The sequence below is a fragment of the Lytechinus variegatus genome, chromosome 18, assembly GCF_018143015.1.
Source record: "Lytechinus variegatus isolate NC3 chromosome 18, Lvar_3.0, whole genome shotgun sequence".
Lineage (NCBI taxonomy): Eukaryota > Metazoa > Echinodermata > Echinoidea > Temnopleuroida > Toxopneustidae > Lytechinus > Lytechinus variegatus.
In genome coordinates, this window is record NC_054757.1 from 1,213,467 (window position 1) to 1,240,128 (window position 26,662).

The 26,662-nt window shown below is 36.2% G+C and overlaps 1 long non-coding RNA gene across 1 annotated transcript in view; it reads left to right on the forward strand.

The window, feature by feature from the left end:
* The first annotated feature begins 324 nt into the window (after positions 1–324).
* The window catches only part of LOC121431919, a 34,074-nt gene continuing 7,736 nt past the window's right edge, over positions 325–26,662 (forward strand). The window contains exons 1-2 of the long non-coding RNA XR_005972171.1: positions 325–1,027; positions 11,666–11,697. This is a non-coding gene — a long non-coding RNA (uncharacterized LOC121431919). The remainder of the gene's footprint in view (positions 1,028–11,665; positions 11,698–26,662) is intronic.

The window sequence follows — 26,662 nt, forward strand, 5'->3', positions numbered from 1 at the left end:
ATAAGAATAAACCTAAGAAGTGACCGATCGGGGGAAATATAGGTGAATATAATTTCCGGCCCCATCTCCTACTGCCGAAAGTCGGATCCGCCCTTGTGACACATAGGCCCTACACACAGAAAAAAAATTGTCTCCCTTGAAAAAGCAAGAAACCTCCAGTGGCCCCGAGGAAAAAATCCTAGCTACATGTACGCCACTGCACACAAATTCAAATTACGAATGGAGAGAATATGCTCAGATGCTTGAGTGATGAAGGAACTGATCTAATGAGGAATACTGCCATCTACTGTCTACTGTCTTCAAGGCCTCGGCCAAAGCTGCGCAGCCAGTGCTCCGATCCGAAATAGGGTGCAAACGGGCTGGGTGCGGGGGTAAACATGTCCCGCTTCGCTGGAGTTGTCTACCAGAAGACCGGTCTGTCGCTGTGTAACTTTTCGACATTCACGACAGTACGATCTCGGTCCAACGCGAAGTACTCGCTGAGAAGTGTGTAGTCGTCAACCCTTGTTGGATCAAAATAATGCCTTATTTTCTGCATAGCATTCCAAAAATTGATATTTGCCAGCAAGTCGGGAAAACCAGCAGAGTATTGACCCTATCAACTCTGGATTTTTCATTTTCTGTCGCTGAATAAAGTTTATAAACTGTTGAAGTTTTACCACAGCGTGTGACATAAGCGTCCGGTGTACCGTACGTACTGTGCACACGGTATACGGTGCGGCTTTGTACGGGTAGTGCTGCAGTCGAAAATCTAGTGGACGAAGGAGAAATACATGGACCTGAAACTTTCATTATTTATATATCTTGTATCTTTCCTCTTATAGGACTCACAAAGATGATCATTTGAGATAATCATAATCCAGATGACAGAATACAAATATAATCCGTCGGACTAGAGGTCTTGTATTGGATGTTTTAATTCTTGAACGGACCAAAGGAGTTTCCAAAATGAGGACGAGTTTGGGGTTTAATTACCAGATTCTGTTTATGTGCATTCTGTCATCATTTCTTCCTGTCATTGTCGATGGTAAGTTTATTCTAAAAAAAAAAGATTAAAACCCCCACCGCCCCCCTTCCTTATAATCCTGCAAAATTAACAAATATTTTTAATTAGGGCTACCATAGTTCACAAATATTCACTTAACAAACCTAAAATGCAGGGGTTAATTTTTTTTCCAAATTTCTATTTATGAGGGGTATGACTTGGTGCCGAATATATAGGCCTATAGGGCACTGGCACTTGTTCTGTTGATTTCCTCCAGTCCTGGATGGATCCAGTTGATACGGAGGCACTGGCGGATCCAATGAGTGGCCCAATTAAAATTTTTAATGTAAAAATGCCGTTTATAAACAGAAGTGAACACCTTTTTTTTTTTGCTTGTCGATTTTTTTCATGGACGAAATACCCTTCATTGGTTAAAGTCCTTTTTCTTTTTTTTGCTTGTCAAATTCCTCGGAAAATGTACCCCCCCTTTTTTGGGAAATCCTGGATCTGCCCCTGATATACAGGAAATGGGGTGGAGTGGAGTGAGGGGGGGGGTTGGAAGGTGTTGGTGGGACCCCCACAAGATAAGATCTTAACCAACATGGTTAGTTATTGAGATGATGATCTTCATCATTACTTTGAAGTGTGAGGACGTATTTCAAGATGTGTGGAATAAGGGTAATAAAATACATGTGTCACTGATCTCCAGTAGTCTCCTGGGTTATCAAGGTCTAAGGTCATATTTGGGGTCGATGAATTATGACTTCATTTGCATAGGCCAACATGTGTTACTATTACCGTCAAAAACTTGACAAAGGATAAAGATTTTATTTAATGTTAAAAGTATACAAGTCACTTTAATTCACACAGGCTACATGTACATTATGGATCATAGGAATTTGGTTTATAAGTGGGATTGTACATGTATCAACTATTTGCAGGGCCAATTTCAAATGTCATATTTGGGGTTTACTGGCATTAACTTAAAAAAAATTTACCTAATTTTCTGATTATTTTCATAGTAATTTTGAAATCCATTTAGTGTTTATCAGGTATTCAGAAATACTTGTAGGCTAATTACTATGTATACATGTAGGTCACTGGGTCAATGTCAAAAGTAGGCCCTACATGTAGTTTGAGATCAGTTGATAGATGGAAATTGATATTATTTTAAAGACTGTTTAATCAAATTTAATTATGCATACATGTATGTGAGATGATTATGGGGAGTCACACATCCTAACATGTTTCCAAGTGAAGGTTAATGGTCATTTGAGGTCAATGAACTTTGGGTTTACTTTTATCAAATGGATTTTTTTTTCCAATTCTGAAAATTATTCTTTTAGTTTATAGTCCTAATTTTGTTGTCATACTCAGTCAAGATAAGGAGTATAAGTATTTCCATTTCATTGTGGTTTCAGGCATATAGTTTTTGCAAATATATCAGCCATGATAATGTTAGTAAATGTTCAGGTAATTGGATCAAAGGACATCTCATTCTCAGGTCAAAACTGAATGAAAGCTGATATTTTGTCATAGTTTCAGAAGTAAATTGCCGTAATTTCCTTATTCCTTAAGTTTAGACTATAATATCTGTCATCTACATTTGTAAATATTTCATAGTGTGTATGAACATGAATATTAGATCATGCATATTAGTTTTTAGGGCAATGCTATTTTTTTCTTTTTTCTTTGCACAAATGGAGAAATTAAAAAGGGCACCAAAAACTTCCAAGAACAAAAAAGAGGTATTGAGTGCATGTAGTTAATAGCTAGGCATCTACATTACCCTTTCGTGCTTTCAAAGAATAAATGAAAGAGAGAAAATATGTGATACAATTCAAAGTTAACTGCCCTGTTATGATATGCACTTACATGAACATGTACTAGGGGAAAAAATTACATGGGGCCTTGGGGCAATTGAGCCCCCGAAATGCTCAAAAGAGCACTGGAAACTAAACAAAGATTGCCTTGGAAATCCCCATTCATCACAATGTTAAAACTTATCCATTGTTACCGATTTAGGTAGTAATTAGCTCCCGCCCCCGAGGAAAAAAAAATGTATGCCTAACATGTACAAATATGTATCAGTATGTTGAATTGCATAATGTAGTCGAGACTCTCATTGTAGCACATGTCTTCCATGTGTACATATCTTTTTCATTGAACAAAGATGATTTGGTTTTGGTTTTACATTTATTTGACTTTTACAAAAGTTTCATTTTGCCTGTTTGTTTTGTCTCTATTTTATCAACTTGTTACAGCGTAGGAGGGACTTGGCATTTGATTTTTTTCTCCTCTTTATTAAAGTTTGGAACAATGAATGCAGAAACTTTGATGATTATATTCCTACTTGTTAAACTTGATTTCACATCAAGGTACATGTATGCCTGTAGATTTCAATGAAAGAAAGATGACTGGAGCCCAACGAATTCCTCGTCATGGTATGAAGTCAAGAGGAAATCAATTGAATAGTGGAATAATTGATGGCATTGAACAAAAGCTTTCTTGTATCTGCCAATCAAATAGTTATGTTATTGAAGTGGAATATTTGATATAATTACTGTAATGTATTTAATCAATGATTTTCAATGAAGCTGTGTACATGTAGGTTGCACTAATTGTTTAAAAAAATAAATGCTCAAAGTTGATAATAGCTTGACAACTTAGTGACAAGTTCTAAAAGAAAGATGAATTTTAAGAGACATAGCTCTGAGAAAGATTGGAAATCAGACGTGTGTAATATAATTATAATTCATATCAGAATTTCAATATGATATAGGACTATACATTTTCCCAAGCACACTGTACCTTTAACAGCAATTAGGTACATATAGGCTGGAAATGAATATTACATACATAGGCCTACATGTATGAAACAGAATAATTTGATAGCTTTTCTTTTTCATGTTTGCAAATTGTGATCAGTCATGCACTAATTTAAATCATTATGATAGTGCATGTTTTGAGAACTTCCTAAGGTTATTGAAGCATTAATTGTAATTCTTCAATGATTATTAGGACTACATACAGCATTTCTATCATTTTTCCAAGAAATTAGATAATATGTACTTCCAGTTTCATTTGATACAATTCTTAGTTCAAGGTACAGTGTATTATGTTTGATGGTGGTTGTTGATTTATTTTTATAAAACAGCCGCTCTCATTTGAAAAGAATACATAGGCCGTGCATGCTCCATATGGTAATTGATGTTCATTTGGCATTTTTGTTGTTGACTTTTTGTACCAGAGTTGCAATGAGATACATATTCTGTATTTAATTCCCTGTCATTATGAATGAATAAACCCCATGGAAAGTAACTATCTCAGAACTGCAATAAGTTTTTACCTAGGTCATACACAATGTAGCAATGACTATGACTAATGAACCACAATAATGGCAGGCACTGTTTGGAGATTACCAAAATAAAAGAGGGACTTAAAAGTATGCTCATCTCTCCTGAATTCCAGACTACCTTCAGCGTGTGCATATAAATGTGTTTACATTTTTTTTCCGTTAGAGTGGGGCGTAATAAAGATAAATAACTTCACTCTTCTCAGACATAACATAGAAAATGAACAATTCTTACCAATTTGTCATACTGTTCAGAATTTTGATGTTCATGAATACAAACATGGACAAAGACTTTTCTGTTATCCATAATGTGTAAAAGGTAACAACAATGAAGGTTTTAAAGGCAATAAGCTTTTGTCCATGTACTTATAGAAAATTGAAAATTCTATTAATCAGTCACTCATGAAAATACACGCTCTGTAGCGAGAGAAAGAGCTCTTTGTGCATTTTATCTAAAAGGAGAGACTTCTCAAACAAAATTTGGATTTTTTTTTCTTTTTGTTTCTAAGCAAATAGACTTGCACTGCTGGTGAACTCAATGGATTTTACCAGGTTTTGTCACATTACATTTCACACCTTTTGAATAACCCAGATATTGCATGGTTTGCACCTGCAACTGCATTCCCCCAGCCTTGGCCAGCATTTGGAAATGGTCCAGGGTTAAGAAGATGCAAGTGTGAAGAACTAACTCCACAATTTTTCTGAAGGGAGTGTGTTTTGTCTAAAATATTTGACAAGCCCCATCCCCCTAAATAGGTAATCACTCATTACAGGTACATGTACAATTAGGTACATGAAAGGTGTTTAGTCTCCAGAAAAAAACATTGACAATAAAAAAAAGTCATCACTCAATTTGTTGGGGTGTGCCTGCATCTCCCCCCCCCCTCTGGACCTACACCTGCATACATTTAGGGCCTACATGTATATGGTCTTCCTAAGCCTGGGCTCAGCACTTACTACAAGATTCAGGCCTTCAATACTTTCAGGACAATGTCACTTTTATTATAAAGGGCACATTTCTATATTACATGTACACATGTATGGGGGAAAATGTGCACATAATGTCCAATGGCAATGAGAGGGCATAGGACTTTAGGGCATCCAAAACATGATCTTTGATTCTTTTGGATTAACTTCACTTTATACATGTACATGTAAGTGTAATTTTTTTTTATACAGTACTAAGGAAAAGGATTATGAAAAGTCTGATAAGAATTTCAGTGTTAAAGCTTGTGTATAGTTTTGGTAAATCCACCAAAATGCACCTATCACTATTCCAATTCATTGCTAGCTAATATGAATGGATATGCCCTATAACAATTATGATGTGGAGGATATGAAATGAAAATGTGTTTTACAGGATAAATTTTGCGATTTTACATAGAAATTTAACTTAATCGGGTCACCCGATCAAATTAAATATCTGTGTGTTTTTGTCTTTCAATTAAATCCTATTCCAAATCATGGAATGAGCTGAAACTTTCAAGATATTTTCTTTGTCTGTAACTTTTGGATATCTAATCACTAAATTTATAAGATAAGTGCTTGAATGCCCATTTTTTTGATTTAAAACAAGCATCGCCGAGAGAGGGCGCTATATATCCAAGATTTGAATATTTGAAATTTTCCCCGGGGGGGGGCCACTTACATTGACGAGTGGATACCATGCGCGACCAAAAAAACACGTAAAAAGGATGTCCTTTTCACGATAGGGCACGTTACGTACGTAACGTGAAAAGGGTGTCAAAAACACAAAAATAATGAAAAAGGGTATCTATTTCGCTAGGAAAATTACGTGCTTAGGGTCGAGTTTGCGGGGATGAAAAACAAAATTAAAATGTTTTATAAAGGATGTCCTTTTTGCCCCAACACTACGTGTTTAGAGTCCTATTTGCGCGAGGTGTAGAAGGTGGGGTCGTACTAAACCAAATAAGGTAAAGCCGACAACCAAAGGACCAGTTACAATAAAACATTCCTGTACTTGTTTAGGGGTTCATTTCAGGGAATATTTGCCAAGAGTATCGTTTTGTTTCCAATACTTGTTAAGGGTAGGGTTTCACACGCCAATACTTGTTAAGGGGTGCATTTTCAGAATATGGAAATTACGTGTTAAGGGTGCTTTTCGAGACCCCATGGTCGCGCATGGTATCCACTCGTGAATGGAAGTGGCCCCCCCGGGAAATTTTCTCAGAGAAGTGCAGTTGGAAAAATATCTAACGGTCTCTACGCTTCAGTAAGACCCATATTAGATGATATTCGATTATCAATCACATTATTGACCCTTTATCAAACCTATACACAGGCTTTAAGGTCTGTATAGTTTGTTAAAAACATACTCGTACTTTTCTAATATTAGCCTGTTTCAATGTCTGAACATGTTCTACAATCTACATTCATGATATTGTTGCATTCATGCAGTGCACATACATGTATGTTGATATTGACACAATGTTGACATTGGCTTTGATAGAAGAAGAGACGACCTCTTGCAAACAAATGGAAATGAGTGTGTGCAGAAACCTGGATAAACATAAATGTCTTGTGTCACCTTCAAAGAGTAGTATTCTAACCTTTAATAGACCTCTCTTATCTTGCAAAGTCAATAGGATCAAGATATACATGTAAAAGGGTGATCGTTTTTTCCTTCTGTCACTTGAAAGGAACAATATTCTGATAGCCAGGTCTGTTGATTTTTGTTATTTTGTGATGTACTGGTACCATAACCCTTGCCAATTTTTGAGCAAGCACACAGATGGAATCTGTGCATCTGATTGGCTTAGTTTTTAGTCAGTGAAACTCTTCCATGATCTCAGTGCCTTTGTAATTCAGATCAAGCCATAGAGGTACACAGCTTTCATAAAATCAAAATTTATCTTCTTTTACTCCTCAAATGGGCTACAATTATTAGTTTTCTGTTATTGTACTTTAAAAAAAAATTGTGTGGATATGATTTGGTCTTGCTCTTCAAGTTGGCAACAATCATGAATTATTATTCATTTTTGATACTTTGAAAAAAAAAACTATCATACATGTATAATGTGAGACTGGTGATTTAAGATTAATGATAAAGAATTCATGATATTCATCGACTGAAAAGTTGCCAATTTGCGTTTTTAAATAGTGATTTTGTTGATATCAAATTGTTGCCAATTTAGGCGGTGCATCATGAAAACTATTAAAAAAAAAATTTCAACAGGGTGTCCTCCGTCTGCTTGTGATGTGCATGAAAATGACTTTTCTCAGCCATACTAATAATAATGATTTCCTGTTTGAAATTGGCAAGAACAGTCTGTGTGGTTGATTCTCCTGTCAAAGGGCTTCCCTGCTCGACATGAAATTTGGTTATTGGTGTACAAGTGCTTGGTCTATTTTGAGATTAAATCTACAAACTTCTACACAGTAAAAATGGTGTTTGATATACATTGTAGGAACCTTGCAGTATAGTTACATGTACTGGTTTAAACAAGTGTTTAAAAGCTCTGACAACAAATTTTTGATATTTAATTTTCAGTAAATTAAGCATTATTGTTTAAACTTCTGTAAGGTTCATATTGACATATAGTAAAATAACATTGTCTATAATTTAAACTTCATTTTTTATTGTAAAATACGATATGGACTAATTGTAAACTCTATCCACTCTAAATTTGTTCTAATTGCTGTTTGGTGTATACTACATGTACACCCGGCCCCCATGGCATAAAAGTTACTCTTACGGTAACTTTGCCATCCAATGGTAACAACCATGGTAACGATGCTAATCAGCCAATCACAATCAAGGATTCTATACAAGTTACCATTGGATGGCAAAGTTACCATAATGGTAACTATTATGCAATGGGTCCTGGTCTTGACACACACCTATGGACGGTACATTCTACAATGCATGCCAAATTTTCATTTAATCGAATACCCAGTCTACATTAATTTCCACTTCATCTAATTTCTATTTCTTACTTTTTAGGTCTATATTATAATTATTGATTGATGAAATATAGATGAATATTGGACATTTTTGTGCCCCTTTTATTTTTTCTCTCCATTTTTGCTGTAATGTAAAAAATATGTGTGGCCTTGACCTAAAATATTTCATTACTGTATATATTGTAATTGCACATTATTGTGTTGAAAAATGTATCACTGACACAATTGAGACCTTTGATTTTTTTTCTTCAATTTTCTGGTATTAAAATATGCTCAATACATTTTGTAGCAGTATATTCTTTTTGCACAATTACTACATTATCATCACTATGTACATTGTAGGCCTAGTGAAAAACAGGTAAATTTTAATAAGTCAACTTTCCAGAATTATCCATCCAAGTCCTCTCTTAGAGGCTGTTCTCACTACCTTCCTAAAACTAGTTTACTGGAAACTAGTTTAGTGGAAACTAGTTTAACGCTTTAGTGAGAATGGTCAAAGTGGTCTTGGAAGCGATCTTCCAAACCAGTTTGGAAAACCACCTCGCGATGTAGTTTTCAAGATCGCTTTGCCTCGTTAAACTGGTTTTAGCGTAAGTGAGGACACAACCGTTCTTCGGGAAGCGATCTTCGCGCATTTAGAGCGCGCTACTCCACACGACAGGTGTAGAATGCCTATGCTGCGGTTTCGAATTTCGCGCGAAACGTGTCACCCCACTGAGAGCATTTCCATAGCAACAAGAGCGCTTTACGTGAAGTGATTTTGAAAACCACTTTCGTGTGATCAAGTGGGAACGCTAGCAAAGCTGTCTTCCAAAGTGGTTTCCTGAATCGGTTTTCAGTAAACTAGTTTTAGAAAGCGTAATGAGAACGGCCTCTTAGGCAAAAACCAGTTTAACAATTCAAAGTGATCTAGAAAACCACATCGCGTGGTGATTTTATGAACCGGTTCGGAATATCGCTTCCTAGATGGCTTCCACCGTTCTCATTACATGTTAAAGTAGTTTCCAGTAAACAAGTTTTATGAAGGTAGTGAATGTTCTAGTTTAAAAAATGAGATTTTCATAAGCAGGCCTGACTAAACCTCCACGCTGTTTTGGGAATGAATAAAAGGCAGTTGGTAAACACACTTTTGTACTTGGTTGAACAGTCGACTTTTGAGCTCTACTTTTTGAGCTCCTGCTCTGTGATTGTAACATAAGGGTCTGCTCCTAGATTTTTGCCCAGGCTGTGTATAATCCTATTGGAAGTTTGGACAAAAGCAGGCATACAATGGCTTCCTGACTGACACTAATCTACAGTGAATCCCCTCCTGTAGGTGATTATTCAGGACATTTTGGGGTGATGGATTTAAAAATCCCTTTTTTTTCTTTCTTTCTTTCCACTGGGACGAGATTGGCTTCAGGCCTTGCCTGGTTCCCATGTGCATGCTACACAACACTGGCTTTAATATAGATTGTGGGCTTGCTCGGTGGGCTCTGGACCCCTATTAAAAAGGGTTACATGCATGGTCATACAAAAAATGAAAAAGAAGGTGAAGAAGAAAGCATCTGTTTTAGGAGAGGAAAAAATGGTCATACAGGTAGATGTTTTCTGTTATTTCAAAATCTATTACAAATTTGGATTTTCATAATAACAAGGTCAACTTTATAGTGAAGTTCGCCATGGTTCACACATGCATTGTGCCCCTCCCTCAAAAGTTTTGGCTCATGACACCATTTGCTACACGACCGATCTAAACTAAATATAAATTTCAAATTTTTGCCATTTATAAACCTCACTTGAATTATTGACTTTAACACGAAATGAGAATAGCTACTGAATAAAAAGTTTGAATTGTAGAAAGGAGATGGTGCATGACTGCCTGTCACGTTTATAACTTGAAGTGACCACTCTTTGAATAAAGGATCATTCATTCACTCTTCTCTATACTACTTCCACTTCTGGTTGACGCCTCCTCCACGCTAAACTGGTCCGCGCCAAGTAGTCAAAATTGCTTTTAGTATTTCACCAGGGGATTGAATTCTTTGGCAAATCTAGCATAGCCTATATAAACATGTACATAACTTGAACCAGCCCAAAGAGGTTTTCTCCTTTAGGAGACATTTTTGCTCTTTCTCCAGAATCTATATATACACTAAAGACCGAAAATAACACACTCAATCATGGTGACTCTACATATATACAGGTAAATGCAAGCAATTCAAATATATAGAAAAATGTACTGAAAAAATCAAACAATTTTCAGTACAGAATGTGGTACGATTCCTGAATAAAAGCTGTTTACCGTCAGCCAATCATGATCTAAATTGGCAACTTTTCAGTAAAGTTTTCTTTTCTCATAAATCATGATTCATGATATATCCATATTTCATTAAAATGTTAACAATTTGAGGAGCAAGAGAAGATTTATAGTTTTGAACTTTACATGTGTATGATGTCCTAATAATGGGCCTCTTTTTTGGTCCTTAGATATTACTGGTGCCCTTTTTGAGTTACATGTATCTCACTTGTGCTGTAATATCGAAATGTTCCCTATAGAACAGTGGCCTTGCTGTAAAAAAAACCCATTGAATTCACTTACTTTACCACCATGATGAAACCTGAAGACAATATACTCTTCTAAAAGTGCATTTCAAGAAAAGATTAGAAAGGAAGATTCAATTTTTTTTCATCCACCAATGATCAGCCAATGACAAATAATTCCAGTTTTCAAGATGTGAAACAAGCGTGAAGGTTTATAACAGATTGGCAAAGGATTTGCATTCATCAGAAATGCGATTGGTCAAGTGCTTTTATTGTTGTGGTGGTGGGGGGGTTGAGTTAAAACTCAGTGTATTTCATTGAATTTACAAAATAAAAGCTTGATTTTAGAATAGGTTTGGAATGCTGATTTAGCTCTTCTTTCAGAGTTGATTGTTCTGTGCTTGAGTGCTGCTACTTTTGATGACTGCAACTGTACATATGAAAACGGCTCTTTCGTTTTACTTGATCCATTAAATCTATCAGCTCGATATATATTTATCATGATACATATAACTCTTTGATTCCTGTCTGATTATTTTTACTTCTGTTGGATAGATAATTTACAAATTTTTTACTTAAAAGCTATAATGTATGTTCTCAAGTCCCCTTGTCTAGGAATTTGCGTATGGTAAATACCTGCTTAAAAAGTGCTAAATAAATAGTAGGTACTTGTCAAAGTTGCAAAAACCTTTCCCATGAATGATGTTGATTTAGTTCCTAAGAAAGGATCTCCAGTTGTTCGTAAGTTACAAACACCTTTATGAAACACCAACCAGTCTTTCTATTTATCTAAATCAGCCTTTTTTTTAGATAAAAAAATATTAATTCATATTGATGTGTTAATTTTTAATTTTTTTCTTTTTTTATTATTTCTACAGGAGCTTGTCTTCATGATGGATTCCATTATGCGGTAAGTCTTTTAGGGTAGAGTAAAAAAGAAATGATAGTGTGTTGAAGATAACGTGCACTGGCCCTTGGCGCCAGGGTGGGGGATGCAAAAGAAATCAGAAGGTGATACCATATTATTTTAGAATTAAAAATTTTGATGAAAATTGTAAGTTTATTTTCCATTTTAGCAGGCTTGACTGAGGTTGAAACGGGTTAGGTTTGCGTTTACGTTGATGCCAAAGTGCTGACTTGCTATGCTTGGGAGAGTTTCAGATAGGAATTTTTTTAGTTGAGATTTAATGAAGGTTCTTTTTAGGCCGTGTTTATGCTTCCACTTTTCAGGCCAGAATCAGTGTTTCCAAATGTGATTAGTCCAAAACACGGTTGCGTCCATGCTTACTTTCATTTAAACGCTGTTTTAAAATGCTGATCGTAAACTCACAAATAGGTGCGTTTGTAAACGTTGTTTGACCAGAATCAGGCTTTCTGGGGAAGTATAAACAGAACCACGATCATAAACGTGTTTAAATGACGTCATTTGGTACGTGCTTCCGGTGAGATGAAAATCCGCGGGCAAATACAGTCGAAAAAGGGCGCGCCCAATTTGACCTCACTTTCCTGCTCAACGAAAATTAAGATGCGAAGCCAGCTGGAGATCCTGATTTTGTCTCTGAAAAGTTAAGCATAAACAGCACTCCCAGAACCACGTTTACGATCGGCGTTTTGAGTGGACGTTTGAAAACGCTGATTCTGTCCTCGCAATGGAAGCATATACACACCCTAATTCACACTGTCTCTGTGATGTCGCTCACAGATTTGATTTGACTATACCCCCATACACTAAAAGCATCGGCAAGTCATATTCACACTCTTTTGATGATTCAACTGCTTTTCTGACTTCATGTCAGCTGGTTTTCCTCATATAATGCTCTTCTAACAGTCTCTTAATTAAAGGAAATCTAAAGAAAGAGGCCATCAGAAGCATGTTGTTAGATCACACAGCTGATGTACAAGAAGTCATAACACTGGAGTTGAGAAAATTGTTTTTGACATGAAGGTCTTCATGTATGTCATATTGTAGCAAAAACAACGAAATACAAGGCAGTTTTTACTCTGCAACTCAAGTGCGACTGACATTTAATATGGGATTGTTAAATGTGCATTCAGCCCACGATTTGTTTATCACTTACGTGTGAACTTGGAGAAATTTTAAATTTCACACTTCAAACTTGAAATAAATATTAAATGTTTTGCTCATTTAACTTTTATTGGCAGCAAAATATGAATTTAATAGCTTTATGCAAACTTGTGAGCTATAAATACAATCATGTGAGTTTCTTATATTTTAAGTTTGCCAACTGAGAAGCTCACTTTACTTTTAAAGAAGTTATGACCATTTCTTTGTTGGGCTACTGCATGCTTGAGTGATGTCATTCTCTGAGAGTCATTTTCTCTATTATACTGGAAAGTATACTTCTCCGCACTTTGTCAAATTCTTGGTATTCCTTTCAATGGGTTCACATTGATCATTCTTAAGCTGAACAGTCCCACATTGCGGTTAATAGTAGTCTGGATATTCACTCTGCTCTGCCAAAGTATGATTAAAATATTCTTCATCAGTCCCCTCATTTGCATACCGACCAGGATGTGCATATTACTTGTGAAATTAAGCCAAACTTGAAAATGTCATAACTTTCCTACTTTACAACCGATTTTGATGAAATTTTCAAAGTTAAGTTATGCTTTTTTATTATCTTTTTACTCAAATTAACAAATCAACTTTTTGTTGGGGTGGACTTTGTGTATAAGAATTTAAAGTCAGCAGGTCGGGGTCATTGGGCTTCTGGCAAACAAACACTTTTTTGTCTAAGGGAAGTTGCGGATGTTGAAGTTATGATCTCTGTACATTGTGTCTCGGTGCACTTTTGAAATGGCTGTCAAGTAAGAAATATATTGTATATGATTCTTAGGGGAAAGCTTTAGGTCTCGAGATTGTGCAGGAATGGACCTTCCAGTTTTTTTTAGAGGAAATTAAAACCTTTCCACTCAGGCGATGCTGCACCAGCCCGAGTTTGCTAAATTTTGAGATTTTAGACCGATCGACCCGTTTTTGCTATTAATCTCAAGATTCAAGAAACCCCATCTCCACCAGTGCAAGAAGAGCAGTTTGTGCTCGAGCCAGGCATGGATGCATTATGGTCTGACGCCGTTAATAAATAATTGCGACTGCATCTGCACCTGTGAATTAGCGGGATAATTCGTAAATAAATTTATAAATGCTCTTTTGCAAATAATCCTACTGTAAGTTGACTTAGGATTGCAATCTTGAGATTAATCCAGCGAACTATCGCAATGATTGTATCTCCATGACAAATAATCTCGAAATTGTTCAGATCAGGATAATTGGCAGATCAGAAACTGCGATTATTTGAAAACTTGGGCTGGTGGAGATGGCCATTTACAAACATATAGTTTAAAAAATATTGGCAGCCTATCCAGAAGGGTAAAGATGTTTTTTAGAAGAATTGGATGACATTAGCAAAAAATGTAACAGCAGTTGCTTGCACTATCATGCCTTTCATCTTCCATTGTAACCTGGATGACTCAGAACACCAGGAACAGGAAGCCATATCACCTTAGGTGAACATGGATGCATCTTGGACCACATGCTCATTACAGGACCCTGTCCTCATTACCGTCCTAGATCTGGTTTATTGGAAACTAGTTTTATGTGTAACGGGAATGCTTGAAGCGGTCTTGGAAGCGATCTTTCAAACCAGATTGGAAAACCCACTTCACGATGTGGTTTGATCTATTAAGACCACTTTGACTTGTTGAACTAGTTTAAGCATAGGTGAGGGCACAATCATTCTTTGGAAAGTGATCTGTGCATATAATGGACGTACTACATGTGACCCCACGGAGAGCGTTACTGTAGTAGTTTTGAAAACCATGTTTGGGCGATCAGATGGGAACGCCTCCAAACTAGTTTCCTGTTCCTGAACCACTAAACTAGTTGTAGGACTGTTATGAGAACAGGGTCTTGGACAAGAGCATGCCAATTACAAGAAGTGTAAAACAGGTCCAACAATCATCCAGACACTTGTCATAATTGTCATGATCGTTGAGTCAGTTTGAATCGCAAGGACTGTCAGATCTTCTGTTCTTTTAGATCCACCTGTCCCTACATATCCTGCATGTTACTACATATCCTATATCCTGCACTTAATTAGTAAGATATTTGCTCAGTGCATCTTTATGAAGTAGTTTGGAAATTGATGATGCTCTTCAATCTCTGCAGACTTTACGCACCAGTCACTTAGCTACATGTAGGTAGGACTTTAATAGATTCATAAATTGTAATCATCGCCAAACAGGTTGAGGATTAAAATTTATCAATCTAATAGAACAATCTTGAGAGAGGGCGCAAGATATAGAAATAACGAGAATCAAAAGTTGAAAAGATATCTATGGGCCATGACACTGTTCCAAAGTTGGAATGTTTGCTGACTCTCAAGTTCATTCTGTCCTATCTTTACCAATGCTTAAGTTGGGTTGTTACTGGTACCGTTCTGCGAAATTAAACTAAACTTTGAAACAGAAATTCTTTGTTATTTTAGTTCTGATTTTGATGAAATTTTCTTTGTTATGTATATATTTGATATTTCCCTTTTTTCTCAACTCAACTTGGTGGTTCAAATTTAATTCCAAGTATGTAGGTATGAACATTTCAGAGTTTATATTGTTTACAATTTTTGTGAATCAGAAGCCAACTCAATACTAATATGATAAAAAAGTAAAATGAGTCCAAATTGATACGAGCCTAATTGGGGTCACTATTTATCAGAAAGCTAATATGATTATAATAATTACAAAAACAACTACAGTTGCTTGTTATAGCATAGGAATGTAGACGTTTATTCTTTTTATCAAATTACTATGGAGTCTGCTTTTGATTCACAAATTTCAACTTGTAACGTCTTGAACTCTTCTATGAGCAGGTCTCGGTTGACTCGGGCAGCAAGCTTTTCAATCAGCGAATATTGGACTAGAAAATTGTGGAATCATGATATATTGACAGTCCAATTTTGTGGATCGTGTCAGCACTCCCAAATATTGGGCCCAGCATGTGTTCATTGGTGAATTGCCTATTGGTCTACACCCACTTAGTCTACTTTCCGTTTGGTCCCGCCTCACATGGTCCGATCCTACATTGTCTAACAAGCTCATCTACTAAGTTTCTGTGATTTAGTCCATTTTCCATGTCTAATTTTCCAGTTAAGCTATCCCCATTTCATCTTATTTTTCCATTTGAGCTGTCCATATTTTGTCTAATATCCATTTGGTCTAATACCACTTAGTTTATTTGGTAAGATGAACTGATTATGAACAAAAATTGTATTTGACAAAGTTGAAAATAATAAGTAGACAAAGAGGAAATAAGATAAAATGATTGTCAGGAAGAATAAGACCAAGTATAGTTTAGACCAAGTGGCAATAAGACCAAAGTGATTGTGACCTAATGGGGTAGACCTAATGGGATCGGCCTATGTGGTATAAGACTATTTGAGAAGTAGACCAACTGCCTATAGACCAAGTGAATATAAACCCGTTCATCTGGGGGCCAAATGTCTGGCATCTTCTTCCCTGGAGTGTGGGGTCGCCTGGCCAATATTTGGCCCAGTGGGGGTGCATCGTGCTTTAACTAGGGATGCATATGTGGTACATCCGCACTTGATGGAGGATTGCAAATTGCATGCTGGGAGCTGTAGCGGTAACCTGTTGCATACGCTGCTTGGTAAGCTTGGAAAGATGAAAATGGCAGTTCAGCATCTCTTGTTAAAGGCCCAGTCTACCCCAATAACAAGTTGATTTTAAATAAACGAATAATTGAAAATCAAATGAGCATAACCATGACAATTTTATCAAAATCAAATTTAAAGAAGAACAGTTATGGTATGAAACAGTTTCAGTAACTCTGGCAAATGGGGTAGCCAATCATGTCACATTCTTAGTATTGATGTAATTGTATTTTAATATGTGTCATATACATGTACATGTAGAATATGTCAAGTTTGGTTGGTTCTTTTCAGGACCAACATAATATGCCCATGGAGGAGTACGGTGTTCTGTGAAACTGCCACACCTTCTTTCATCGCCATGGGAACTGTCAGAAGTTACATAAAATCTTTCAATCTTTTGTAGCTTTTGTGAAGAGGCTCGTCACTGAATCCCCTTTAACTGAATAATGTTGTTCTCTTTGGATTTGGATCATGTGTACATTATCAGAGGAAAATGCTGATATTTCAAATAACAATAACTTCCTATGTTGCTTTACATTGTTAGATACATGTACATCCTAAACACCTCCCTGTTAGGGTACACAGTACACACATACAACATTTCTCTATCATGTTTGCAGATGTACCTCTGTCTATTGCATGTACATGTAAGGATATGAGAATATTTTGTATTCTTAAGATAAAAGCTAGAATAATATATATTATGTATTTTTTAGGATATAATTGATAGAGCGCAGCTGTTTTCATGATATGTGTGAATGGGAATAATGTGGAACAGTTAGGGTGTGCCATCACCTCCCGAAAGTGCATTTATCTTGGGTTAAAAGATCATAGTGTTTCTATTTTGAGACACTTTTTAAATCAATATCTCTTTATCCTAAAAAGGGGCAGTCACACATAGAATATGTTACAAAGAGAAAAATTCAGGCCTATTGAAAATTTTGACACCATTTTTATTGTAGTATAGTATGAATCTGGTCTTGAATAAAAGCTATATAATCATTACACACTCTAAATTGGCAATGCAATGAAAACAACAAAATCATTGTTTTTGAAAAAAAAATGTAAATTGGCAAGTTTTCGTCAATATTTTGCTACTAAGCCTACTATCATATTGCCTATTACATTCATTATTTGTTTTTAGAATGAATGTAAATAGAAATCAATGATTATTGCCAATTTAAGGATCAAAAGTACATGTACATGTAGATTACTCTTGCAATTATGAAAGCTGCGCAGGTTAAGAGACCATTTGAGCAGAGGGTGGTGTGAATGGCCACTTATAAAAACAATTAGATTGGGAAAGAGAGACTATTTGAATTGATTTAAAGTACTCTCTCTCCTCCTTACCCACTGACCTCTGTTAGACTACAGCAGAGTGATCCAGACGCCACCCAGTCGCCAAAGGCCTCATAGGTCCCTTCCCTTGTGATATACTAGTACCCACTCAAATAATATTTCACCATGCGATGGGGCTGGCTTGGTGAATGAAGCTTTCATGGCTGGCTATTAATAATTCTTCAAGTTTGAAGCCTTTGAACACTTTATGCTGTATCACCATATTCCTGAGTGTATTATGAGGATAGTTTCTTATATTACTTTCAGGTATGATAGTTGAAACATGTGGAAATGGATTGAATTGAAAAAGTTTTTATTTACGAATACAGGCGGTCAAATCGTCAAATTATATACATGTACAATGACATATGTGGTTTAAAAAAGGTGAAAAATAGAAAAAAATGAACTTATAACAATATTTCATTAGGTCAAATGCGAACAGTTCCAATGTGATAGAAATTTCATGAAGTGCAATTCTATTTATGATATCCATTCAATAGATTCACTTTTTCAATAACCCTGAATTTTTTATTTCTTTTTTTTTCATATCATAACTACTCTGTCAGTTTCATTTTTTTCTCTATTATCTGTCACTGCTCTAATTTCTCATTGCAAAAGCTTGACTAATAGTGAATATGAAAGTAATAGTAAACATGAATGTTAGTTAGGTTGGTAAGGCCAAGTAAAAAAAGATAGTAGTTGATCGTCCTGGTTTTTTGAGAGCGGTGATGAGGGAGGTCCTTGCTATTTGCTATCTTACTATTTTTTTTAAGAACACGGAGGCATTTTCTCGGTCCGATTTTTGACATCAGTGATGAGGGAGGTCCTTACTATTTACTATTTTTTTTGCTATTTTTTATTCAAATGATTGTCAGGCCATGTCAAGCTCGAATTATGTGATCGATGTATGCTCAATAGTAATAATAAATGATTAGAAATATATATATACATATTATATATGTATAAATATCTACGATTGATTGGAAATCTATGGAAAATAAAATCTATTGATGTATTATTACTGATGTATACTGGTACTGTATTGTTGTCAAACAGAATGTTCATGTCAAGTGAATAATTTAAACATTTTAATTTATGTAAGGGTAAAAAAAATGCATGGGGGGGGTCTTTTTTATTGTCGTGGAGTCTTGTTCAATTTTCCAGAGCCAATCTCATTTTTAGCTCTGGGTAGTATGGTTTCGCATCGCAGTTTTCGGGTGCTTGTTCGTTTACATAATGTTTAATACTACTGCTCAATTTTTATTCATTTTTAAAATTGATATTGAATATTAAATCCCTCATTGAATATTCGATGCATTGCCTCCTGACATTAGAAAACTCGCCAGAAAATTCAATGCATTTCACAAATTCACATGTCACGCCAGCACAGTCAATCACATCATCCTAGCACACATGCAGTTCTCCCAACAGAGTCACAAGCACACAATCACCGTAACACACATCTAAGTACAGGCGCTATCACTCACCCAAAAAACCCGCTGAAATACAAATTACGTCATTAGAATTGATTTATCTGCGCCATATTTCAAGAGCATGCGACGGATTAGTTCAGATTCAGTAAGCGGGGTCCCCGAAAATGCACTAAAAATGAAGAAATCCGCGATCTTTTCCGAGTTTGCAAACTTTATTTCCTCGCTAATTTATGATGGTATCTTCAAAATCCAATAAAAAAACAAATCAGAATTTTTTTCTTTCTTGCAATTACGGCGATATCGGACTTTGCAATTGTTTTTGAAGTTGCGAGAGAGATCCCAGAGTAATCTTGTGAATTTTTTCGTTATTCAGCAGCCATAAAAATAGTTAATGATAAGAAAATTGATGCTGTTGATGCTGCAATTAAAAAGGGAAGATGGCGAGGACGAGAAACAACACAATTTTTTTTTTTTTTTTTTTAGAAAATAGTAAATAGCAAAAATTTTCATGCGGCGGCCAAAAGTGATGCGCGCGAGGACGATCAACTACTTTCTTATTTTACTTGGCCTAATGGTAATTTGTTTAAACCTTGCCTCAATATTCCTAATAATGAAAAAGACATGGATCAACAGAAGGACTGAATTTCCTAAAGATGTTTAATGAACTTTTCAACTGGGTGGAGGTTATGTTGACATGAAGAAGAAGACATGTATGATCCTAAGAATCTACAATCTGATCATTTGCAAATCCCCTTGCTTCTGGTTCTGGCTGCCTGTACCACATGTGTTTGTTAAAGGGAAAGATAACTCCAACAAAAAGCCAGTTTTCAGTTAAAATTAGAAATTAGAAAAACATTAATGCTGTAAATTTAATCAAAATAGGATGTAAAAAAGAAAGCAATGAAATTTTGACATTTTGAATAATTTGACAGAACGGTTTTATGCACATTTTGGTTGATATGAGGGAATCAGTGATGTCACTTCCTTAATACATTTGTTTCATTGTATTTTGTTATGATATGAAATGTTTTAATTCTCTAATAATGCGACATAATGTTTCATTCCTCTCTGAAAAATTGCCATTATTGTACTTAAGCTGTTGCGATTCAATGAATAAAATAGATAGGTTGATAGATAAAGTGGTATTTATTGAAATTCTCCACATATTGCAGTTGACAAACTGAAATGCGTGTGAATTACTCTGGATAAAAACGATGGAATAATAAAAAAATTAAATGTCATGGAGCTTTAAAAAAATTTTATGTCAGTGTTTTTCCTCAGTTGATTTTCTTTTCTGTATAAATCACTGTTTTTGTTGGGGTAGACTGCCCCTTTAAGTGCTAGGCCCTATTCCTAATTATCCCTGTCATGAGTAATGGTATGTAATAATTTTGATTCATTTACCAAATGTTTGTCACCTTGTGTCTGATAGTGCATAATAAACAGGCCCTGTGTGGGTTGTCCATACAAGTCTGCCTTCATTTATGTGTACAATACATGCATTTCTGTGTGGAGAATCTCAGCAAAATGAAGTAATTTTCTTACCATTTCGTTGCCTGTCTAGCAGAAGGGCGGGAGATTGCGCGTCTGTGGCAATTTTTAATTCCAGTGCTGCTTGCATACCAAGTCAAATATAAGCTCTGAAAAATGACATTGCTCGAAGAGTTAACACCCTTCTACCTGACCAATATTAATGGAATTTGATGTTTGCATCAACCCTTATGCAGTTATTATAGGCAGGGGATGATTATTTTCATATTTCCACATATCTTACAACACATTATTAGGCCTAATCATGGCATTGCGATGTGGGACAATTTCTTTTACAGTTCAATAACCAACTGGGACCTGTTAGTGAACATGTACATGTAGTGACTATTATCATATTGGTCTGTTGTAAAGTTGTCTTTTTTAGACAATTATTCAAGTTTAGAGATGTTATATTCTAATGCTCCAGTAAGGCCCTCTGAAGGACAAGGCAATTTTTCTTTAATTTCCTAAGAACCACTGCCAGTAGAAGTGGCATTTCAAGGTAGCAAGGCATTTGAGGTGAGCGCCCAAGGTAAATGCCTTCATGGGCTTTGGTTAACACATGACCTGCTTAAAATCATAGAGTATCTCTATATTTCAACTGCATTGCTCCATGTAGGCGATATAGTTGTAGATCGCCTTGGATAAATACATGCATGGAGTAGCTCCACTTATCAATTCTGTTGCTTCATAAGCATGGAACGCTGGAAATGTTGCTTTAATGACACTACCCATAGAAGGGGCAAGCAAATTTTTGAAAAAATTGCCAAGAACCACTGACACTCAGTAATAGGAGAAATCTGAGGGCAGCAAAGCAGCTGAGATGGGCACCCGAGACATTCATGGGCTTAGGTTAACCATGGACCCTACTTCGAATGGGTTAACGCAAGCTCAGTTATATACTACAAAAATAGTCTTAACCCGGCCTTGATTACTCCGTAATATCACCGCTATTAGATCCACTCCGTCACACAACTAGAGAACAAATGTGTGACAAGAGAAAACACATACATCTATGGTTTCTTAATCTTGTTCTGAGCCTAGCAGGTCAAACACCTAGCCTCCATGCTTCCTGCATGCTTGAATTATCATGGTGATGAAATAAGCCAGGCTTAAGTAAATTTATACTGCTTGACAGATAATCTGGTATGGCCATTTAGACACTAGAGCTGTTAATGCTACGGTCACACCAATGAAACCGACTCCAGACCGATCAAAGCTGTTATGGTATTTTGTATGGCATATCATCAGTCGGTATGGAGTCAGATACGTTGTTGTAGCTGTAGCTTAACGTGTGCATACACTGTATCCTGGATATACCGGGTGATGTTTTATTGAAACCTTAAACAGCCAAAGGGTATCATCCCTCCCATTTCTGATTTAACCCTTTAAAAATCACATCTTGCATGGATTACATACTCCCTCACGGTCAAGGAAGTTTGATCTTGGTTGTGAATTGTTCTCATTATTCTCTCCATTAGGACAGGGGTGCTATGTAGTCATGTAGTGTATTCTATAGGGATTGTCCATCCAGGAACAATTCATGGGAGCTTCCATGCATGATGTATTCACAATTGGTTGATCATCCACAGGGGTGCTCTGGTCTCAAAGGGGGTAATGTAAAATGTGGAAATGCCATTGTTACCACCTATTGTGATTCTGTGAAGAGCTTCCTTATTGTAACATCTTCAAAATTCAAATGTTTTCTGTTTTATATTCTATAGGTCTATATAGTGAGTGTGACTACATGTAGCTTTAATATAAGCTTACTTAATATAACCCATATTGTGCATATTAGTTTTGTAAAAATTATATAACACTTCCAGTTGTCATTTATGTCGGAGTTTGAGATAATGTTCATGCATGTTTGAATTTTGTTTATAAACCAAATTTTATTTTGAGGTGGACATTACGTTTAACATATGGAACTGACTTACAAAAGCAGTTCCTCATCCAATTTGCTTTTCTACCAGCTATAATTATTTGTAAAGTCTATTACAGACTTTGTTGCAAGTATGTTCGATTCAGCTCCCCAAATGATTTTCCTAATCAATGGAGATGGCATTGGCATGTGATCGAAGATACTCTGAATTGTCAAGATCGCTTAATACTTGAGAGGTTAAAGATATACAGTGTTAATGAAAATATAAAAAATTCAAAATCATATGAAAATTAATAAAGTTTAAGATGTTTTTTGATGATTAGTAATTAATTTTTAACTAGCAACATTACTGAACAAGAGATGACTCTCATCCATGCGTGTGTATTCTGTGATGAGTCATTTTACATTTACCAATTTGTTCGTATTGAATATTTACTTGGGAATGTCATAATAGAACAGGACTTTGATACATCCAAAAACGTTATATTAGCTTAAGTTGAGATCGTGCCCTATTTAGACTACAGTATCAATTATTTTTTTAGAAAATTTGGACTTGAAAAAGTCTGGTCAATACCTCAGTAGGAGCATTTTAATAGGGAGGGGTGAAAATATCACCCCAGTTTTACCCTGGGAAATCAACCTAAGAATGCATCTGTTGAAGATGGTTCACAAAACATTTAAGCCCTATGCATGGTTACCATTAAAATGGTAATCTCACTCACTAGACAGTTGTAACTTGTTTTTGTTTGTAAACCTGTGGTGTGACCCAATTGAAATAAATTCACAAGATTTACTGCTTGCTTTTGACTTCAATTTGGCCATTCTGAGGTGTAAATCTACAAAAAATCAAATAAAAATATTGGGGTCGACCCCATTACATCCAGAATGGTAAGTCAAGGTCACTCAAACAATTTTTGTTGAGGGTGCCTCATCCTTGTTCAATATAATCTTGTTTCAGCCCTAGTCTGTAATCACAGACTCATATTTGACACTTCAACCAATAAGAGGTCTAGAGTGAAGACTAGACTCCAAAGACTGAAAGAAGAACCAGCCTATAGTGAATCTAGTCTCACTACTCTGCACCATGGGTCTGTGACAGCAGACTAGTTCAAACCAGGGTAGATATTTCCTTCATTATTGATGCATGTTAAGATAACTTTTGGTGATAGGTGAAATTAAAATAATCGCTCCTTCTTCATTTGGAAAAAGGTTACAGTACGACATTGGTTTTATCATCATCTTGTCAGTCATGTACTAATAGATGTCACCCATCTATTACAAAACTATCATCCCCCAGCCGTAGGGGCAAAGTTGACATTTTCTAAATGCTTCACAGAATTCTTAGATGTTTGAGATGTCTTGAGTACATTTGTACCCTTTCATGAGATTGCGGATGTGGACATGGTGTGGACTGTATCTATTATGGAAAAGTTGAGGAACAAAGTTATCTGGATTTTATTTGAGTGCTTCTATAAGGAAGAATCGATCCGCACTATAGGCACACGCTTGATCCCATGGATTGAATGAATGATCAAATAGTGCGGATTCTGCTGCCAGTTCTCCGAGTGCTGCGGCATTGAACTGTGTGCAGACGATTTGATTGAACATTAAATTCCATGTTCTTTTTTTCTCTCTCTGTAATCATTGTGATAGTCTTGATTGATACGTTGTTGCTCTTGTAAAATATACTGCAGACAACATGGAGGCCCTATTTTTGAATTTGTGATTGTAATTTTTTTTGCCAGCTCCGCATAAATCTAATCCGGACTTGGTCTGGACTACTTGAGCATGAATTGATGAAAGGGGTAGGCCCTGCAAGTTAAATAGAGCCTCTGGGATATACAGTGCCCCATGGTTCTTGGCGGACAATGTCATGTACTATCTTACTATCTAATGAGTTCCATCACTCATTCTGTATATACTGGCAGATCTTGTAGATATAAACATGAAGATGATGTATTATCATGAAATATATGTTTATATATCAGAGATCTGAGACATGAGGATGATGTATTTATCATGTCATCTACGAGCAGTTATGTTTGATAACCTTCATTTTTTGTTGTTCTTGCCATATCATCTCGATGTTTATAATCAGAGATCTGTGGTCTAGGTAGGATGTTTTAACTTTTAACTTGTGTCAGCTTCCACACAGACGACCTTCTTTGTCTTCATTGCTTGTTCTAGTTAACTGTGGCTATACATACCCGTTTCGGTAATTCCCCCTCAAAGAAATAAGGAACTGAAAAGTCACCAAACCTTTATTAAACTGCAATGTTAGAATGATAGTCAAACATAAGTCAAATTAATGAACCTTTAAAATGGTTTCAGACAAGTTTCAAGGGCAACTTAAAAGAAAATATTTGTTCCCTCAAAGAAAAGTCAATATCATAACAATCTAGTCACTTTGGTTTCCAATAGATATGTAGTTGCTGTGTAGCAGAACCTGAAAATGATGTTTATAGTCCCTTTAAACTTTTCCATGATCGTGTTAGATTCTGTAAAGCTAATTCATCATGCTTGTCTCAGCTGAAATTTAAAATGATGCCGTTTTAATCATGTTCTTGCGAGCTCCCTGAAGAGATAATTTCTGTCTGTCAGACTTCATCCGTTTCTCAACATGGTTTCCGACTGAATAAGACAAGTGAAATCATTCACTGTACAGGGTAAAATCAAGAAAAGATGTGCTTCACATGAACTGATGTGATGAAAAATGAGAGTTTAGAGAGAATTTCTTAAATGTCAATTTGCCTTCTGGCTGGCGGAAGGGTGGTAGGTTGCGCGTGCTCGGCGCTTCTCAATTCCTGTGTGGTTGGTATAAGTGTGTGAGCTCAAGCATGTGCTTCGCGGAATGTTAAGTGTGCACGATAGTTGAACACCCTTCTGTCTGACCAGCATGAAAGGGAATTGGTGTATGTGCCTTTCTGTCAGTTAGCTGACAAATTATTGTCTACCCATACTTTTTTCATTAAAAACTTTGTGGCAAGTATTTATGAATGTTATTGAGAACATGATAGGCGGTGCTGCACGATCCCGAGTTTGCTCAATCTCGAGATTTTAACCCGATGGGCCCTCTTCGTGATTAATCTCGAGATTCAAGAAACCCCGTCTCCACCATCGCAAGAAGAGCAATTCCTGCTCGAGCGATGCATTATGGTCTGACGCCGTGAATAAATAATCCTGAGTGCGTCTGCACCTACGATTAGCGCGATAATTCGTAAAATACTGCGCTTTTTTGCAACTAATCCCCAAGTTGACTTGGGATTGCGATCTCGAGATTAATCCTACGAACTTGCGCGAGAATTGCGTCTCTATTGCAAATAATCTCGAGATTGTTCAGATAGGGATAATTTGCCGGATCAGAAGTAGTGCGCTAATTTGAAAACTCTGGATGGTGCAGACGGCCCTATTGTTATTGGTGGATTTCACAATGTCCAGTTTTAAACTTTTGATTTTTTATTGAAGAAGTTTGAAAACTTTTAAGCTTTGGAAACTTGAAATTTGGAACTGTGGTTACAAAGAATGACCAAATAATCTCAAAAGAGATGGATATTTATTTTGTTTTATATATTGGCTCGTTATATAGTCCCAGATTTGACCCAGATTCCTACAACACAAACCCCATCTTAACGCTGAATATGTATGTCGGCCAATACGTTTAATCTCTGGGTATTGACGAGAGGCTATATGGAAGCTGGGAAGGGAAGGAAACAGTGTCTGCTCTTAGAGAATCACTAACGGGGCTGGAAGTCTGCATGTATCGTCTGTCATCAGTAGCGATTCTAGAGGAAGTGCCGAAAAAGAGGTTGATTGGGTGTACTCCCTGATAAAATCTATATTTAGTCCTGTTTCGCCTTGATACATTCCAAATGCACAGTGGCAATATTGTGTGAAGAATGGAGTTGACACAGCGTGGAGTGAAACTTGATAAAAATATTAATTTGCCTTGAATATTCATGTACCGCAATAGTTCTTGAGTAAATCCTGTTCTAACAGACATGA